The following is a 15,045-nucleotide window of genomic DNA, read 5'->3' on the forward strand; positions in this document are numbered from 1 at the left end:
TGATCCTTAAAGGCAATCTTTGAATAAATTTAAGTAAACATTTTAGTAATTAGATACAGAGTTTAAAAAGTTATTTCTGGGTGAAATGCAGAGAACAATTTGGAAAGGTAGTAACATATATGATGGAGAGAGTTCATGTCATTTGTATTTCAATAGTAAATTTATAGAAATGCAAATCACAGAGTTTTAGAAATGGAGAGGCTAAGTCTGCAATCTACAAAAAGTACTGATCAGATGCAACAAGGTTTGTTTAGCTATTAGGTCTGATAGGGTAATAAGTGCTGTTCAGAATACCAAGCCTAATGTAAATCATAGGTAAAATTTGCTCAGGCAATGAGGTTCTAATCCAGTGAATTGATGGCATTGTAAACATATAATCTATTGTTTTAACAGTTAGTAAGTTCAGGACATCTCTTTTCTACCAAGAGTCATATATTTCAAATGACAGTTGTAAAGGGTTAACTTTATTAGTAGAAAAAGAACTCATTTAAAAATTCCGATATTGTGCAGTGGCTGTGGCTCAGTGGCAGAGTGCTTGCCCAGCATATGTGAGGCACTGGGAGCAATCCTTAGCACCACATAAAAATAAACAAGGCCCCAGGATGGCATCCATCCAGGAGAGCGACAAGGTCCTGTGGCTGTACAACAAGCTGGGCGCCATGGACGAGCTGTGGGCGCCGCCTAGCATCGTGACCCTGCTCATGGCCACCGTCATAGACAACATCCGCCTCTGCTTCCACCGCCTCTCGTGGGCTGTGAAGCTCAAGCTGCTGCTCCAGACGCTGTGCCGCCCGCGCCACACAGTGGATGACAAGAAGGATGCCCTGATGGAGATCATCCAGCTCGCCACCTTGCACTCTAACTCCTGGGTCCTCATGGTGGCTGACATTCTGAAGTCCTTTCCTGACAAGGGGTCCCTTAACCTTGACCTTGAGGAACAGAACCCCAATGTTCAAGATATTTTAGAACTTAGAGGAAAGGTGGGCGAGTGTGAGGCATCCGCCATGCTGCCCCTGGAATGCCTGAATAAAAATGCCCTGACCACACTCGCTGGACCCCTCACCCCGCTGGTGAAGCATTTTCAGTTAAAGTGGAAGCCCAAGAGTGCCACACTGCGGGAGGAGTGGCTACAGAAGTCCACGGAGACTGCACAGCAGCTGAAGAGGAGCGCAGCAGTGCGGTTCATGCCAAGAGCCAGGGGCCACTCCACAACATGGACACCACGACTCCGCTAAAGGCATCCCGAAGCAGGCACCCTTCAGAAACCCTACCACGCCCAGTGTCTTCAGCCCTGCTGTAAACCGGACCCCATCTCACCTTTGAGGACCCCACTGCGGAAAGAAAGGGGCGTGAACCTGCTCGACATCTCTGAGCTGGGTATGGTCGGTGCTGGCCAAGAGGCGAAGAGGAGCAGAAGTGGAGGAAAAGCCAGCCAAGGAGGAGACCGTGGTGGAGAATGTCACCCTGGACTACGCAGCTGGCCTGGTGCCCACACAGAAACTTGGGTCTCTGAACAGTGATCCTGCACTGCCCTCCACGAGTTACCTGCCCTCCACACCCAGCATAGTCCCAGCCTCCTCCTATGTCCCCAGCTCTGATGCTCCCTCAGCACCAACTTCCTGGGAAACCAGCCTGCAGGCCACCCGGCCACCTGAGGAGCCCAGTACCCTGAGCCCCACACTGCCAGCACAGTTTAAGCAGAGGGACCCATGTACAATAGCAGCCTGAGCCCTGCTGGGCCCACACCGGCAGCACTCACGTTGCCCCTGATGCCCACCATGCCCCCAGCTGTCGCCCCAGCCCCTCAGATGCCCCTGGTGGCCATGGTGGTCCCACAGACACAGCCCCCTGCCCAGCAGCAGCCTAAGAAGTTGTCCTTCACGAGAACCCATGCCAGAAGCAAGGGGACATGATACAGATCAAGCTGAGTGAGCACACATAGGACCTGACCAAGACTGGTGGCCAGGACAGCACCACCAAGCTGGTGGACACTGTTTGAGATGAACTATGCCACAGACCAGTGGACAGCGCTTCAAGAAGTACAAACCCATGACCAACGTGTCCTGAGGGTCACCTGCCTATACCACCAGCCCTGACTGCATAAGGCTCCCATGGACAAGGGCCTTCTGGCTTGCCTAAGCAGCCAGGGGGTAAATGTTGGCAGGTTGAGGTCCTTGCCTGTGCCCAGCCACCCACAGTGCTGTGGATCCCCAGGTTGTTCAAGTTTTAGATCTTTTCTCTGGAGTGTTTTGGGCTTATTTTTTATATTATAATATGGGTTATATTTTTGTGATTTAAGATACTTTTTTGGATTCAATATTAGAGTTTCAAATGTTAAAGTTAACCAAAAGAGTTATAACTTCCCAGTTTTAGTGCCTGTTAAACTTTTACCTTTTTTATTTTTTCTTAAATTCTACTGACCGAGTGTGAGGGCTTTTCCCCTACTAGTGCACCACAAGGTTGAGGGAACAAAGGTGGTACTTGGCGATGCTGGGAGGAGGGGGACTGCCCAGGCAATGCCAGAGAGGGAAACAGCAGGCCTCGCCACCATCAGCTCCTGCCTGGGAGTTTTGTATGTCTTTTGTACAGCTGAGAATATTCAAGATGGTCTTCGGGTACCTATTTTCATTGTAACACTAAGTGATTAAAGTCTAGCTTCTCTAAAGAAGAAAAACTAAATAAATAAAATAAACAAATAAAATGAAGGCATCCTGTCCACCTACAACTACAAAAAAATTTTTAAAAATATTTTATGCTATGTAGAATTTTATTTCCTTTGCTAATCAAACAAATGGATTGGATTTGCATTTGCAGTTCCACATTATTTATTGTTCTTTAATTTTTCTTAATACAAAATATTTTACCAAATGTTAATTTTTGCCTGTATATGCCTAAAACTAAGTATTTGTACAAAATATCAGTAACTCAGTAACAATTTATTCATTGATATTTGGCTAACTACAATATTATTGTTATTACAAAAATATTATTGAATATACGATAAGTTCCATTTAAAAAATCGTATTGGAGCTATAATCACAACTCCATACTATTAAGTATATAACTAAATTCATCTAAAAAAACTTTATACTTGGACATCAAAGTACAAAACACTATATTAGGCACTTTATGTATTATTAATTTGAACCATTTGTGAATTATTATTAGTGACTTTTTAAAAAATACTATTTGTTAAAACCAAGTCTGCTGAAAGAACACAATTTCAAAAAATACTCCCCAGCAGTGTCAATTTCAAGGGCACACAATCTATGCAGTCACCCTCTGTCTCTCTCAGAAGAGACACATTTTTTTTTCTAGGCTCCACTGATTCTGTATATGAGTTTGACTTTTTAAGACACATTATGATTTCTAGCTCTTAAAATAGCATTAATAATACAGAGTTTTAAAAAATTCTGAACAGTGTTTTCAGAGAACAGATTTTTCTTGATATTATTTTTAACTTATTCCATAAAAGGAAATATTTTTCCACAATAACAAAGGAGGTTAAAATCTCAGGCTTTCAGCCAAATATAATGATACCCACCATTTATCTATAGTTTTGAATTCTTTAGTGTTACATCAGAGGTGAGTAGTTGTGGACTTTCTCCTGTATGGGAATCTTAAAGTATGTATCACTGGTCACAGAAACAGCATTCTTATTCCTCCATTAGTGCAGTAGAAATGTTCTATCTTAGATGTAGGTGAATATTTCAGTGGGGAATTTTGCTTATTGAAAGACATTCACAAAACTAGGGAACTGAACAGAATATTTAACCTTTCCTGTTTGTACATGATGGGATGGTGTTCCCAAAGATTCATGCCTACCTGGAACTTGTGAATTTGGTTTTATTTAGAAATAGAGTGTTTGCTCATAAGCAAGTAAAGATATAGTCATTGTGAAACAGGGAAGCCACAAACCATTACCAGTGTCCAAAAGGAAGAGGGAAATTTGGACATAAACACACACACAAAGGAAAGACCATGTAAAGACATAAAGAGAATACCAATTCTGAGAATTCCAAGGACTGAGAGCAAACACCAGAAAGTAGACGAGGCAAGGATTGATTTATCCCTAGAGCATTTGGAAAGGTCTACAGTCATGTCATAAATGAGCTATCCTACTAACATTCACCAAACCTGATTGTTTCTTTCCACATTGTTGGAATCTATTGAATAACCATAAACTCAAAGCTATATCATTCTCATTGATTACAATTCACCAAAAATGCTAGTGATTCTTTTGGTGTCATGACTAAGGCAATCCCAGTTATTTTATTCCATTTCTTTTTAAATTTCTAATATCTGTAACACATCACACATAAAGATATATGTGTGTGTGTGTGTGTGTGTGTGTGTACACAGAATTTTGTGATAACAGCAAAGGCATAAAGAATATAAAAATTCAAAGTCACTGTAGCTGATTATTAGATAAGGGTTTTAAGGAATAAGTTCCTCAGGATTGTCAAGGCAAGAGTCCTGATGGTGAGCAGTTTCACAGTATCAACTTAAAGAGTCAATCGGAGGAGCCATGTTTTATTGTCCTGTGCAGGAGAAACCATTCTAAGTTGACTTCCAGGGACAGAGAATCAGAGATTTGTTGCTATGGCAAATTTTCTGAGCATGATTGTTGATGAGTGACCAGAAAATGGGATCAGTGTGCAGCCATGTCAAGTTCTGAGCTGCTCCCACTTCTGTGGGTCTCAGCTGAGGGGACTGATTCCCTTGGTGCTCTGGTATATTTGATAAGCTAACAGGCCTGCTTTTTCTGTTATAGTATTGATAAGTCCATGCATCTATATTTCTGGTTTAATTCAATAACTTTAAGGTGGTTAATTTTAGTAACACAATCGATTTTTCAGTTTACTACTTATAGTTCTGCTGTGCAGAATATGGTTGTTTAATTGTACAAGCAAGATGTACAGTCATTCTACCTTGTTATTCGTATTCAAAACAGTTACTCATGGCAAAGTGATGCTCTACAAAATGGAGGAATTCAGAGTTAGGCACATGCCAAAAATTGCTATAGCTCATCAGGGTCATGTATAAGTGCTAGCCACAGGCAGAAAGTTTGATTTTCTATTTCTAATGTGCTGAACAGTGAGCAAATGAGTTTGCTAGTAGGTAGTCACCCTGTCTGTCATACTTGGTCTTTGGGAACTAGTACCATGTTTTACCTCATTTTGATAAAATATTAAAAGATCCTCAAATTATTGAATATTTCTTTTCTTACATCTTACTGGTTTCAAGTAGAAGACTAACATTTATTACTATTGTAACAAAAGTCTGATATTCCACATAGGTTCTTACTATCTGGCATTTTTGCAGAATAAACACATTTTTATGATTGATTTTTCATTTTTTCATTTGTTCTAATTAATTGTACATGACAGTAGAATGCACTTATACAATTTGATAGATCATACATAAGTACAGTGTAATCTCTCATTTTTATGATTATACATAAAATAATCACAGGATCACATCAGTCATGCAGTCATACAAGTACATGAGGTAATAATGTCTGTTTCACTGTACTATCATTTCTTTCCCATACCCCTTTCCCTCCCTTCACTTCCTTCTACCTAATATAAAGTAACTCTATTCTTCCCTATCTCCCCCTTATTGTGAATTTGCTTCCTCATATCAGAGAAAACATTCAGCCTTTGTTTTTTTTGAGTTTGACTTAAACACTTTTGATAAAAGTAAATAGTATTGCATTTTAATTATCCATCATGACTCAATGGGTTAGCATAGTTGTTCAAAGATAAGATGAGAGAGTGAATATTTATCTTCATATTCATCTTCTAAAATTCTTATCATTTCATGATGCTTAAGAGTATTCAAATTAAAGTTATGATGAAAAGTGCAGCTTAATATCTTCCTCTTACTACTTTTCTCTGATAATTCTATGTGTATTAAATCCTACAAATCAATTACTGCCAATCACCATAGTCCAAGTTCAGTGTTTTATTTTCTAATTATAGACTTATTTAGGACACTTCACTTAAAGTTTTAAAAAATACTAATTTCTTACAAGGAATAAAAGACATTTGCAATTCAGGCTAATAGCTTGAGCATCTAAGCTTTTGGAGATTTAGAAAAAATACTTTTAACAAAATTGCATTGTCAAAGCAATGCATGAGAGGATAAGTAAGAACAAATGGATTTGTACTCAGTTTTTGCAGCAATTTGTCATTTTTCCTTACCTATAATCTTTTCTGCTGCATTTCAGGATGTTCTATGTGTTCTAGAATAATTTCTACCTTTAAGGTACCACTGAGTATGTGCTGCCATATTCATCATTATGTAATTTGTAGACACAAGTGCTGCTTTAGAACCCCAGACAATATTTATTAAATATGTCAAGTGATTATATTTACTCATGATCATTTCAGTTATACAGTGGGAATCATCACTGGTCTGGCTAGCAGTTATATTTCTTCATCCACAGAGCCACTGCTGTACATAAATTATCCACTAGTCATTTTATTTAATTCAGTTACTTACCTGGGGCCCTGAGCAACTCTTTCCCCTAATTTGATGTTTTCTCTTGTGTTTCACAGGAAACAGAATAGTCTGAAGGGAGGCCACCTATAAGAATTGAAACAGGAGCATACTCTTGTCTAAGGTAGAGTTGGAGTCAACCTTGAAACATTTACATATATATCTGTGAGATACAGAGAACTCAAGAAACTGTAATACATAAGATCAGGGAAAGAGAAACAATAAAAGGAAAGGAATATGAAGTTGAACAAATGATTGCTTTTTGTAAAAATATAATGTAGCTCATTTTTAGCATCATGATACTAAAATATGAAGCACACTTGTGACTATTTTTGTTTTAGAACTTATAATTTTATTCATTTGTATTTCAGAGTTTAAATTATGAATGCACATTCTACCATTGTTGACCTTCTTGGATTCCATTCAAATTGTGGAGATTTTTCTATTGGCCTTACATTTGCAGATTCTTCTTCACTAACTAAAGTTTATGGGACCTGAATTATATAATGCTATTAATTACCCTCACTGTTTGATACACATGTCCTAAATAAAGATTTGATTAAGGAACAGTTTTTAATACCTTTAAAATGATGAAGATATGGTGATTAATATTTCCTGCAATACAATTTTAGCTTTAATCATCAATATTAATGATTTGATGAACAGTTTATTGCACTACTAATTCAATGAATAAATTTACAGCGTAGAAAAGAAGAGAATTCAATATTTTCTACAAAAATTCAATTTAAGGGAACAAAATAGAATACACAGTTTGCTTTTGGAAATCTGTATTACCATGAAAAATAAAATGCTATTACAGATGAAACAGCTTCCAATAGAACACAGCAAATGAGTATATTTTGAAATCTTATTTGCACCAGATGAATGAGAGATAACTTTTGATTCCATTAATATATGTAATACTTAGAAATAGTGTGCATATTGAGTAAATTTTAGTGAGACAAACATCATTGGCTGGTGTAATGTTGAACACCTATAAATGATTTTTTCTCATTTTCATTTACATTTTTAACTGATAATATTTTTAGGCAATATGCCTGCATTTAGCAGGAAATTTTAAGTGCAAAGATAAATGTTTAAAAGAAATTCATAAACCACTGCTGCAGATGTCACCATGTGTTTCTTTTGCATCAGTTTGTTGAAAATGATGACATATGCATGGTGTTTTGCAGTTCTGCTCTATATTCTTATTTTCTTTTCTTCATATGTATTCTTCCTCTCACTTGTCTGTCTTCCTAGATTCCCTTTCTATCTTTTCTTCACCTAACAACCAATCTGTGTTGGTTCCTCTTCCATTTTTCCTGCAGATTTCTGCTTCTGGCTTCTCTCTCTCTCTCTCTCTCTCTCTCTCTCTCTCTCTCTCTCTCTCTCAAAGTCCATGTCCTGCACTGTTTCTGTTCTTTTGTTGTTCACTATTTGAGATCATAAACCTGTTTGGCAAATTTTCTGTTTTTATTGTGGAAAGTGATTGAACTCATCATTGCTCTTTATAACAAGAGGGCAGTGGAGACCTTGTTGGGAGTTACTAGATATGAGGTTCAACATTATTTGCACTGGGTGTTGTTGATATTGGTCTCACTCTTAATGATGGGATACTGAAAATCTTCAGTGACAATATACCTCTACTGGGTAGAATCTATATTTCCTCAGATCCATACCACTTGATGGGAAAATGCAGAAGAAACATGAAAAAACAAGACAACAAAATACCACAAACAAACCAAGATGCCCCAATAATAGAAGCCACTGTTGACACAATAGACTAAATGATCCAGAAAAAGTGTAGAATGTACATAGTTAATCTGATGTAAAGGATGCTATAAAGAGTGAAATCAAAGAGAAAATGAAGTGAATGATAACGAGTTAGAGATTGTGAAAAAAGTCAAGCAGGGATTCTAGAAATAAAGGAATTAAAAAATCAAATTATAAATTTAGTGGAAAGCATCACCAACAGATTAGACTATTTGGAAGACAGAACATCAGACAATGAGGTCAAAATATATGATACTGAAATTATAATTGACCATGGAAAGAAGTTGGTAAGAATCCATTAAATAAACTTCCAAAATTTATGGGATAACATGAAAAGAACAAATTTAAGAGTTTTTGGGATAGAGGAAGGAGCAGAGGTACAAACCAAAGGATATGCTCTTTTCAAAGCAAAATATCAGAAAATTTCCCAGACTTAAACAATGAAATGGAAAATCAAATACAGGAGGCTTCCAGGACACCAAATATACAAAACTACATCAGACCCACACCAAGACACATTATAATAAAAGTGACTAAAATACAGCATAAGTATAAAATCTTAAAGGCTGTGAGAGAAAAACAGCAAATTTTGTATAGGGGAAAACCAATTCGGATATCATCTGATTACACAACCTAGATCCTCAGAGTGAGGAGGTCATGGAACAACATATTTCAGGCTCTGAAGGAAAATGGATGCCAACCAAGGATTTTATATCCAGTAAAATTAAGTTTCAGATTTGAAGATAAAATAAAAGCCTTCCATGATAATTGCAAGTTAAAAAAATTTACAATCAGAAAACCTGTACTACAGAACAATCTCAATAAAATATTCCATGAGGATGAAGTGAAAAAAAAGTGGAAACCAGCAAATGGAGGAACTACCCTAAAGGAATAGTGAAGAAAGAATCTAAATCAAATTAAAAGCCAGAAATAAACCAAAATGACTGGGAATACAAGTCATATCTCAGTAATAAACTTGAATATTAATGGCCTAAGCAGATTAATCAAAGGACATATAATTATAGATCAGATTAAAAAGAAGACCCACAAATATGCTGTCTTTAAGAGACTCACCTTATAGGCAAAGACATCCACAGATTGAAGGTGAAAGAATGTGAAAAATCATCACTCTTCTGGGTTGCACAAACAAGCAGGGATTCCCTTCCTCACATCAAATAAAGTGAACTTCAAACCAAAGTTAATCAGAAGGGACAAAGAAAGTCACTTCATTCTACTGAAGGGAATTAATTTTACAGCAGCAATGCATGACGATTGTAAATACTTATGTCCCAAACTATGGAGCATGGTTTGTTGTGATGCCTGGTAGGGGGAATTGTCAGTTTGGCCTAATGGGAAATTTGCTGGGGAGTGGAGGACTCCAAATTAAATAATATTAGAAACCAAATCCTTTTTAGTCAGTGACTTTTTCTTATTTATTCATAAAATAAATTATAGTTAATTATATGTACATGCATTTATTTAATTCCAGTGTTTACTCAGCAACCTTTTATCTTTATTCATATGTATACCAAATGTTAAACAAAACTATTGTTGGGAAGTTGAACTTTGTTTTTATTTACTATTAAAAATACTATTAAACTTTTAAAAAAAGGCAGAGATATTAAGCAAAAAAAAATTGGAAGCTACTTATCTCTGAAAAGGTACTTATTATGATAAAATTCTTAAAATCAGATTAAAATCCCTGGGCATAGCAACTCCCAGGGATAATATAAGAAATTGCAAAGAATGATAAACTAATTATTATCAAGTTTCTAAAAGTTTTATAGCAAGAATATGAATAAGACTACTCTGAGGTTTCTCCATCCTAACTTCCCAGAATGTCTCCTAAGGCAGTAGTTTTAAGTAGTGCAGTGCAATGTTGCCCACGGACCTATGGATGACTGTAAACAGAAACCCGTGGCAACAAAATCTCAAATGTGAGGAGTTTTACAGAAACTACAATACATGGGGTAGTCTCATGAGAGCCATAAAAAGTAATGTATTTCATTTTACAACAATTATATAATGTTTCCAGATAATTCTAAGATTTTCATGCCTTAATTCTGCTAAAAATAACTAGTGTGAACATTAAAATCATAAGGATTGTTTCTGTATAAACAAGTTAGAGGGCTGTTCTCTGGAGTTTGATAGAAGAGTTAACACTTTGGTATCCTGTTTCTATGTGTCAGGTTTTATGGGTAAATTTCAGGGCAATTTCAACACCAATTAAATCGAATATGCTTTTAAAATTGCCACTTTAAAAAATTCTGAAAATAAGTGACCACTGAGAGGACCACTGGAAAAAGAGAGGGAGGCTATGGGATGTGGGCAGGGAAAGCAGAGGAGAAACTATAGGAGGGTGAAGTGGAACTAGCAAATGCCTCCCTCCCTCCCCCATGATAGTCCAGAAACACATGCCAATCTAATGATATGAACTTGATTTGAGTTTCCCATAAAACAGACTGATTGTCAAGATGCTTAACTCAGTTTCCAATCAATGACAAATCTGAGAACTTTAAGGGCAGTGCGAGAAGCAAATAGCCAGCATCTGTGGGTATTATGCTTGCATTTCAAATTCCTGTTTCAAGCTTTTCAAATAACACACACATTCCCAAAGCCATGATACTTGGCTGAATACATAAGGACCCCAGTTGCACACCATCCATCTCCCTGGCGGCAGAAACTGCAGTTGCCAGTTTGGATTGAGTAAAGCATCCTTGACCTCTTCATAACAGTTTCGAAGGCAGGGCCTACAGAACTGGCCTCAAATGCCCCAGCAGTTGGGGTTCTACAGTCCCGGTGAATGGATATACATCTTCTCTCAAGAGTTGCTACAGGTTTTTTCCAATGCTTCCTCCATGATTCCTTCCACTGGATGAATTATATGCAGAAGAGTCATGGAACCTGGTCTCTGACTTCTGGGCATATCATCATCCTCCATGTAACTGTCCAAAGTCTTCCACTTCCTCATCAGCATAAACTTATTCTCTTCCTCTTTTTCCTTCTCCTCTTCTGTGGGAAGAGCACTAAGAACCCCAAGATCCAGGACCTTGATCTAGTCAAAGGACAAGATCTCCAGTCAGAGTTCCTCCTGGAAGCCACACCTGGGAATCTACAACTTTGTGGTGCCTGTGATCCACTTACTGATTTTGGGCCTGGGAGGGAATATCTTCCAGGGAAGGAATGAGGGAAGTTTTCTAATTCTGACATAATTTTTGTGAGCATTGCTTTGTTTTGCTTTATATTTAAAGCCATTTTCTCAAGAAAGTCCGTGCTGCTTTCATCTTCTGAATCAGAATTGGAATCAGTGGCAAAATTCTCAGAGGGCTTGGGGGTGGTGTGTTTTGTTGGCTGCCCCCCTGATATTTTGCACTGGGAACTTCATGGCTGCCCTGAGAAGCCCAGAGGGTCTGTACTGGCTGTAGAGCCTACAGCCTTGGTGTTTTCCCACAGTCTCTCCTTTGAAAAACCATCAGAAGCAAAGCTGCAACAACTGTCATCAAAGAATGACAAGGATTCCATGGAAATTCAAGTATCTGAATTTCTTTAGGTTCTATACTCTGAGGTCCTTTTGTGGCGAGCCTCCATGCTGGTGGTGGGCACCCATGCTGTGCTCTGGGCCAGGTGAGCAGAGCAGCCTCTTGGAGGTCCCACAGAGGAGCTGCAATGCGAGCCGCCTCCAGATTCATAACATTTTGTATTCTATTCTGTTTTCCTTCTCTTTTCTATTTCATTTTTGGATGTCAATAAAACAGCAGTCTTTGTAGCTAAATGCCCATGCCAATTTTAAAGCACAAAGAGACTGAGACGTGTAAGCAATTCATCAGAATAAAAGCTATTTTTTCATGTAAACCTTACTCTTTCAATCCTTTTTGTTAAAACTGCATGCAAAAATTTCAAGCTGTAGCTTATTTTACAATATTGAGTTTAATGTTTTTCTTCCTGAACATCATGATTTACTTTCAGCATAAAATAGTATGACAATATAAAGCAAACTATTGTGGGAAGTTTAGCTGAGCTGTATTAGAAAGGGTTAAAAAAATCTACAATGTATGTAAGGATGAAATGCATCCAAGGAAAAACAGGAAGATTGCAAGTAATTAACCAGTCCAGGATTGTTTTCCTTCCTATAACAAACAATCTTGATGATTTCTAAAATCTCCACAGCAAATGTAAACAAAATTATGAGGCAGAAAATTAAATGTAAGTAACATTTGAAAAATACATCAGCTGGCATACTGCAAAACATAGTACCTTAAAGATACATGGAAAAACTGTAGTCAGTAGGCAATATTATGACCAAAAGAAAATAAAAGGTGACTAATATAAGGTGGTATATTTCAAATTAAAATTAATTACAAACATCACATATACATTTAACTGTGAAATTTTGAAATCCATGATATATTTATGGAAAGAAATATAAAGTGAAATATTTCACTACATTCATGAGTGAGAGTAAATTATGTTGAGATTTATTTTTTATACTGATGAGGTAATCTTACATTGCTCCCAGTTGTACACTATTACTGAAATTCCAGGAGTTATCTCTGAAGATGTCACATTGTTTTGAACTTGAGGAACATGGTAAGTTGATCATAGAAATATAAAAACAATAACATCCATTTTATTTTACATCAGATTCTCTTTTAAAAGTATCAAAAAGTCATAAGAAAAAGCTTGGTCAAGAAGAATTAAATTATATCATTAATTAAAAAGGGGTAGGAAGATGAGGGAAGTGAATATTGGAATATAGTCACTGACATAATTGTTGGGTCTCTAGTGAAGTAAGGCACTGAATTTAACTGGCTTCTGTAGTGTTACCCTAAGTAATTTTATACCATATATCAGGTTAATATCATGTCTTAAACCTACACTATAACCATACAATTAACTTTCTTTTATAGATTATGTAGTAACCTAATGATTTTTTGGTAAGAATATGATCTTTTCTTTTATCTGGATAGGATATCTTTGTTCAGATCAAGTGAATATTTCAGTTCCTATGACAATTGTCCTGGTTAACAGGTTTAAACATCAATTTCTGTTAGGTAATGTTAGATTTTCTTTAGTAAAATTAGGATTTATGATGTGTTTCAGCAGGCTTGTCTTTATTTCTTTTTAAAAATTTTCTTGAGTCATACATGGACACAGTATCTCTATTTTATTTTCATTTATTTTATGTGGTGCTGAGGATTGAACCCAGTGCCTCACATGTGCTAGGCAGGCACTCTACCACTGAGCCACAACCCAGCCTACAGCAGGCATCTAGGAGACTCAGGGTCTACTGAGTCTGAAGTGACTAAGAAAATGGCTCTGTGTGCCTCTTGGTAGTTATATATACCTTCTCATGAGATTAATTTCATATATTCATGTGGATATAAATAGTGACTTTTTATATATAGTATAAACTTAAACTACCTAATCAATAGGTTTTCAGATAATAGAAATTAATGGGGAATGAAAACATTTTGAACAAAAGTTCCAATACTCTAGTTGAGAGTACAAATTTCTTGTACAAATGTTTTAAATTGTTTTGGATGAATATTCAATCTGGGTGAATGATGCTTGCTGTATAATAAGTAATTGAAACTCATGAAGTAGTAACAAAGGCAATGATTTTAAAATAACATATCCATGCACACTATTTTATAAATCACAGTTTATTAATATTGGGTTTTAATTTTTGCCAAATATGCTTTGGAGCTGATTTAGTTCAGACACCTACATTAGTTAAAAAAATCTAGAAAGACAATGGGAAAGTAACTAGGGTTATAATGAAAAATTAAAGGTACTTTCTTATAAATATTTAGCTAAACTAAAATATTAAATGCATGCTCAGCTATCAGTGACTTCTTCACAGTTATTAGGTGTTGCTTTCAGTACCATCTCACTTTCCTTTTTAAGAGCACACATACCCATGCATACACGTGATGCATTTGAATGCATAAATATTATGTATTTCTGTATTTCACTTAGTGTACACTTATTCAATTATGAAGGTATGATTCCTTAAAAATTTTTATCTCAAGAATAGTAAATGAAATTAGAGATGATGATTTAAAAATAGATCTGAGGCAGAAGTGAAATATGTTAAAATTCATGATTATAAGGTAATATGATGCACACTGACATGGACATAAGGATAAACACATACAAGACAGCAGTCCTGCAAGAAAAAATTGAAGATTAGAAAATTCAATGTTAATTAAAAATCAAAATCATGCCCAACATGTCACCAATGGTAGTTGGACTGATTTTATGTTGAGAAATCCCTTTTAGAACATGTAAAACTTCACACAAACTTGATATCAATGTTTTTAGGGGTAGGTCTTAGGTAGCTGTTATTAGTGCTGGTGCTGGTGTATTATTAAGAATGGAAACTTGACAGAAAGAAGAAACTAACTTAATGAAAAATTAATTGATTTTTTAAATTGCCAAAAGCATAATGTATAAAATATCATTCACATCTTATATATTTTTTATTCATCTTCCAATTCATAATCTTTGGTCAAGAAGCAAGGAAAATGATTATAGCTTTTAGATTTTTAAATTTAAATTCATGCCAGTCCTTATTTAATTCAATTTACATTTTCCAACTTATCAATGCATCTTTCCAGTTCAATATTTCTTTGCACACTTTTCTTTTCTCAGACCTTATCCTCAAATCTCACAGTCAACATATATAGGTCCATTAAGTCAAGGAAACAAACCTACATCAGAGGGTTTCAAGATGGCAGACTAGAGGGTGGCTGCATTTCATGTTGC

At 36.3% G+C, this 15,045-nt stretch overlaps 2 pseudogenes; one reads left to right on the plus strand and one right to left on the minus strand.

Annotated features, from left to right (window-relative positions):
• The first annotated feature begins 602 nt into the window (after positions 1–602).
• On the plus strand, positions 603–2,067 carry LOC124973996 (negative elongation factor A-like; annotated as a pseudogene).
• An 8,767-nt stretch (positions 2,068–10,834) lies between these two features.
• On the minus strand, positions 10,835–11,884 carry LOC124973968 (cell division cycle-associated protein 7-like; annotated as a pseudogene).
• Between the last annotated feature and the right edge of the window lie 3,161 nt (positions 11,885–15,045).

Source organism: Sciurus carolinensis, unplaced genomic scaffold, assembly GCF_902686445.1.
Source record: "Sciurus carolinensis unplaced genomic scaffold, mSciCar1.2, whole genome shotgun sequence".
NCBI lineage: Eukaryota > Metazoa > Chordata > Mammalia > Rodentia > Sciuridae > Sciurus > Sciurus carolinensis.